Consider the following 6,955-nt stretch of genomic DNA (forward strand, 5'->3'; position numbering starts at 1 on the left):
CCTGTGTTATGGCCCCTCTTCAAGATGGGCCAGCGCTGAGCGATCGAATGGTGCATGCGATGGCTATGCAATGGTCGCAACCATAGACTTAATATAACTATCGTAAAGACCACCACAACCGAAAAATGCGTGACCGTTTTCGATCTGTCAATGTGTGCGTGTGCTAGTGATGTATATTTTACTATCGATAGTATAGTCCGTTCGAGTTATTTTACCTGAGTTTCTATAAGAAATAAATAATATGCAACTTTGACAGATTTGTATTTCAAATTAGGTATCATAAATTTTAATTGGCAAAAAAAGGTGACGATTGAAAAGTAGATACACATTTTCTTTTGGAATGATTTTTCAATCGTCGGATATGTTATGACATGAGGTTCTTATAGGGGTAAATAATATACACATAACACATTATAAAGTTACTTATTTATTACTCAGGTAAAATCTATCTGGTAAATCAGTCCTTACATTGAAAGTAAACATTGAAAGTAAACAACACACATAGTATATTATATTTTATTCTTAAATTAAATACATATCATAAAATATCATAATATTTTTTATTACAATTATTTTTAACCGACTTCCAAACAGGAGGTGTCTAGACGTTCGGCTGTGGATATATTTTTTATGTATGTTCAACGATTACTCCGCCGTTTATGAACCGATTTTCAAATTTTTTCTTTTGTTGTGCATTGTATTGTTCCGAGTAGGTATCATGTTCACAAAAGTGGTGGTCTGGTGATGGAAACCATGAGAAATCGAAGTGACTCCTTGATATTCAAATGGGAACATATGGTCCCAGAAAACGTTCAAAATCTTTCGATTAATAAATTTAAAAAAGTAGTCAAAGAACGTTTTGTGCCAAAGCCTATTATAAGGTCAATGATTTCATAAACGATGGCACATCTTGGGAATGCTGAGTTACTGCTTGCAAGGCTACTTCTACATGACTTACAATTATTATGTACCTATCTATGTTTACATTGTATAATTTTTAGTTAGAGCATTATAAATTTTATTTTAAAAGATTATTTTTTTTCTCACTTTTTTGGTAAAAAGTTTCTTACGCCGAGTAAAGTACCTCGTGCGAGTTTCTTACGCCGGTTCTTCTCGTCGGCTTAGTTCCCGAACCGGTGGTAGGCACCATGTATTCTGAAAATATATTTTATTTTAGATTTGTTCAGAAATAAAGCAATTTTGATTTTGATTTTTTAAAACACCAACTGTAGGTAAAGAAAACCTTAAGGACAGCTAAAAAGAGTAAAATTATCATTTTTTTAAACAAAAAATTAAAACCGTCTTTCAAGGTAATGACAATTCTTATTTAGTACTCAGTATTAATTCTGTTCTCAATCTTCATTATTTTAATACCTAATCGCCAGTTCTCTGACAGAATAGGTATAACTACAACTTATATACTTAGGACTGGTACCGACTTCAAAATTATGAAGATTGAGTACAGAATAAGGATTATTTAATACTTTTTAGTTCATTTAGGTATAATCTTAAATGAACTAAAAAGCAATAATTGCTTATAATTGCTTATTTTTAATAATTGCTTCAGTAACAAGTGCAACAGTATGTCAAACTTACTGGCACAAATAAAGTTGGGATAGCTCCTTTAACCAAAATAGTATTTATTCTGCTTTTTCTTTAAAAATTTTCAATGAAATGTTTGCTACATATTGTTGAATTTTTCTTGGGATTCCAACCAACATGCCTAATTAATTTCAGCCATTTTCCTCTTATTAGAGGATCTTGAGGGAATCTGTAAAACAAATGATTATGATATATAAATATAAACCTTCCTCTAGTTTTAGAGTCACTCTATATAATTATAGTAGTTATATTATATTAGCTATAATTATTATAATATACTATTAGTTAAAATAAGATAATATGTCCTTTTTAGTTCGGCCGCACATTATCCGAATTTCTGATCACAAAAATTCGGACGCCCCCACCCCGCTCATACAAATTCTTTTAGTATGATGGGTCTACAACAAAATATATGAACAGGGTGCGTTCCGCCGGGCGTCCGAATTTTTCTGATCAGAAATTTCGGATATTGTGCGACCGGGCTTAATTAAGGTGATAAATATAAAGGTAAATGATTTTTATTTTAGTTTTATGTTATTGTAAAATATTGATAAGCATATCGATAAATTTGATTCAAGCACTAGCGTATATGTAAAAAATTTTGATGAAAAATTATTCTGCAAAATTTGTGTAATATAAGAACAATAGTACCTTTAGTTACGCAAAATATGAAAGTAAAAGGTAGGATTCACAATATTTTATTTGAAATAGAGAAATAAAGACAGAATATAGCAAAAATAAACACATCGTAGCAATTAGAACATGAAGATTAATTACGGGTGAAATCTATATTTTTCAGGATTATTCCTATGATTTACACAGCAATCACTCACAGCACAAGTTATTATTGTTATATATAATAGTATTTGTTGAAAATAACATACGATTTAAATAATAAATTGCAAATACCAAAAGGGCATAAAAACGATTGACGACTTTTGACGACCTGTCAAATAAAAGTTGTTACAATTTTCATTAGACTGCCTCTCTCTTTTCATCTTGTTATAATTCCATAAAGGATTTTCTTCTCTCTCGCACTCTTTGTTGGTCTTTAGCATTATAGGTTTATGGTCGCAACGCCTCTACATGATGGCCGTGTTCAGTTATGATCTAAACGTCATTCAAGATAGATGTGTAAGCATTAGCCATTGCGGCAATGCAAAACGTGCATTTTTAATAATTTATGACTTCACCAGATGACCCGGTGAACTTCGTAATTCGTATCACCTCCCTCCTAATATGAACCTTCTCTTGAATTCTACGAATAATTATTTCGAGACTAAAATTAAAATAATGGTTTATGGTAGTGATGATGATGACAATGATGAATTTAATAATAGCATAATATGCTTTCCGTTCTTAAAACAACGCCGAAACTCCCAAAATTGTATCTTTACAGAGTCAGGAGTTATGTACATAATATATATAATCCCATCAAAAACATCCTGTAAAAAAACCAAGTCTCGCAACTCATTTTTATACCGTAAAAATTTATGATCGTCCGATTTGAAAAATATAACGTCCGATTTGAAAAATGAGCAAAGAAATAGAGGAAAATGTAATAAAAAACGGAGGGAAATTATTTGAAATTGCTTATTATCTTAAGAACTACTGGAGCAATTTTTATGTTATTTGGCAAACATGAAAATAGACCAAGTGAAGGGACAGAGGCTATTTTTGCGGAAAAATGTACGGTTGCGTGAAATTCCTAAATTACACGCAAGCAAAGCCGCGCGGAATATCTATATATAATAAAATCGTAGGAAAGTCAATTCTGTACATTGAATATTTTTGTATAATAAATAATACTTGGGATGTGATCTACTATGCTAACGCGGACGAAGTCGCGGGCTACAGCTAGTACATGTTATATATGGGATTACAAAGTTGTTCACGAAGTTAGAGAAAGAAGAAGAAAACTGGACAGTAATTATGAAATGTGTATTAGGTTTTCCCTTAATTAAGACACTAAACACTAGCTAGATATCTCTCTACCGACGATAAACCGGAGATATTGATGGTACGGGTAAAATGATTCATAAACCGAAAATATAACTTTGTAATCCTATATATTTATATGGGATTACAAAGTTATTTACGAAGTTAGTGTATCTAGAAAACTAGACAGAAATTTTGAAATATTTGAATTTTCCCTTGATTAAGACACTAAACACTAATTATATTCTAAGTTTGAAGGTTCTATGTCTGCTAGAAGTGCCTTAGACTTTTGGTGATCGGTCAGTCAGTCAGTCAGTCAGTGACAAAATTAAGAAACTTTAACAAGTTACAGCTCTTAAACTACTCCTTCAAATTGAATAAAATTTTAAATATACCGTGTTTATACAATGCTTGCTTAGCAACTGAAAATTTAGGCTTGTTGGTTTATCCGCAATGAAGTTATTGGGGGTCAAAAAGAGCCTGAATTGGTTCGAGAAAAGGATGGTACGGCCGTGCCGCTTTTTTGTAAAGTTCAGTAGTTTTGAGTAAAAGAGTAACAAAAGTAACAAACATCCATACAAACTTTCGGCTTTATCATATTATTTAGTTTCATTCATTATGAAACCACGTACTCGTCATTTTGAATTAAATTCGTAAATTGTAATACGAATTACGACGTCCTCACTCGACCGCGGTCAGGCACCGACTGTCGTATCGCCAACGTGTAGAGGCGTACCGCCATCGCTGGGCCATCATCCTTTGATGTGCGGCCGAAAAACCGACACCGCCGCCATTCCACGGCCAGCGCTGGCGCCATCGGCCATCCTACGCCACTACGTCCTCCCCACGCTGGGCCATCGTGATGGCCCACTACGCTGGCCCATCGTGAAGAGCCGCAATTAGCATTCTTATAGAATCAATGATGAAATACTCAAACCTGTTGATAATATGTTACTACCACGCGCGTTGTGACTTGTGAAGCTTCAAATACGTCCCATTGGGCCGTCTATTGTTTAGTCTGCATTGAGCGCAGTCACTAACGTGCCGCTTCTTGTCTTACCTAAATAAATTGAAATGACGTCGTGCGTGTTTCGAAAATGTACCAATTATGACTCGAAAGTAAACAAAACACATGGAATCTCTTACCACATGTCTTGATTGCAATAAATACCTCGATTTTTTACATTTTCAATAATTATTTTTCGAACAATCTGGAAAAAATCGAATTTTCGTCATAGCTCAGGCGAAGAAAGAGACAGCGATACGATTCGACGTTTAAAAATAGAACTATCTCTTTTATGTAAATGGTTTTTCGTATCTTTTGTTTCACTTATCTGTCAAATTTGTCAATGTCAGCAATTTTGAATTTGAAAATTGTTCGGAAGAGATATGCCGGAAAATAGTATGGATGTAACATATTTGTATAAGTAGAATATCATTGTATAGAATGCTAATTGCTAACCTTTGACTTATAGGGTGTATTGGTCTCTACCAAATCAAAATACTGTGGCCGGGTACATAAACTGTCAAAGTGTGGTACTATAGGGATGTCGAAATTGAAAGAAAATATCGATATATCGATACATCGATATTTGAAAAAATATCAATATCGGTTTCGATGTATCGCGAAAAAAATATCGATATATCGATATATCGGTCAAATTTTTCGACCAATTTGCTTTTTTTTTTTAATTTATTTAAAAAAATAAAAAGTGAAGAAATTAAAAAAAAATGTCCTTGGATCGGTATGTTTTTGTTATTTTACCGATGGCTTGACTTCGTATGTGCTAATTTGGTTAATAATTAGACAATAAATAAGATTTGTGATAGAATAAAATATAACATGGCTTGATTTAAATACATAAAACAAAATAAATTAAATATTTAAGGGAGCCCCAAAATAAACGTGATTATTTTGCTATTTTTTGCTTGATATCAATAATGAAAAAACTTAAAATGTTCACAAAATACTCAGTTGTATTTATACTTTAATAATAATAATAATTGATGGTAAAATTAAAATAAACTGTAAACCCTTCGTGCGCGAGTACAACTCGTATTTTTTCGATTTTTTGGTAATTTTTGCCCGATTTCAGTAATGACAACTTAAATAATAATTAATAAACTTAAAATAAATTAAATAGTTTTATTAAAATTAAAAACCATATTTGCCTATTTTGTCTCTATGGACTATAATACATAGAGACAAAATGATTTTTTATATAATATAAAAAAAATCATTTTTGATATCAATATAATATATAATATAACAGGACGCTCACTTATAACATCTTAGTTTATCGATATCCTCGACAAATATCAACCGAGTGTCCCATGTGCCCGGCCGCACATTATCCGAAATTTCTGATCAGAAAAATTCGGACGCCCGCGGCCCGGCGGAACGCACTCTGTTCATACATTTTGTTGTAGACCCATCATACTAAAAGAATTTGTATGAGCGGGGCGGGGCGTCTGAATTTTTGTGATCAGAAATTCGGATAATGTGCGGCCGGACTAAAAAGGACATATTATCTTATTTTAACTAATATAATATAATATAATATAGTATAATATAGCTAATATAATAGCTAATAATTAATATAACTCTAAAACTCTAAAATAGAGTGACTTTAAAACTAGAGGAATCTTTATATTTATGTATCATAATCATTTGTTTTACAGATTCCCTCAAGATCCTCTTATAAGAGGGAAATGGCTGAAATTAATTGGGAGTGTTGGTTGGAATCCCAAGAAAAATTCAACATTATGTAGCAAATATTTCATTGAAAATTTTTAAAGAAAAAGTAGAATAAATACTATTTTGGTTAAAGGAGCAATCCTAACTTTATTTGTACCAGTAAGTTTGACATACTGTTGCACTTGTTACTGAAGCAATTATTAAAAATAAGTAATCATAAGCAATTATTGCTTTTTAGTTTATTTAAGATTATACTTAAATGAACTAAACAGTATTTTGAAGTCGGTACCAGTCCTAAGTATATAGGTTGCAGCTATACCTATTCTGTCAGAACTGGCGATTAGGTTAGCTGGTACCGATTGCAAAATAATGAAGATTGAGAACAGAATTAATACTGAGTACAGAATAAGAATTATTTACATAATACTTTTTAGTTAATTTAAGTATAATATTACAATTGTCATTATCTTGGAAGTCAGTTTTAATTTTTTGTTTAAAAATAATAATTTTACTCTTTTTAGCTGTCCTTAAGGTTTTTTATACTTACAGTTGGTGTTTTAAAAAATCAAAATCAAAATTGCTTTATTTCTGAACAAATCTAAAATAAAATATATTTTCAGAATACATGGTGCCTACCACCGGTTCGGGAACTAAGCCGACGAGAAGAACCGGCGTAAGAAACTCGCACGGGGTACTTTACTCGGCGTAAGAAACTTT

This window comes from Aricia agestis, chromosome Z (assembly GCF_905147365.1).
Source record: "Aricia agestis chromosome Z, ilAriAges1.1, whole genome shotgun sequence".
NCBI lineage: Eukaryota > Metazoa > Arthropoda > Insecta > Lepidoptera > Lycaenidae > Aricia > Aricia agestis.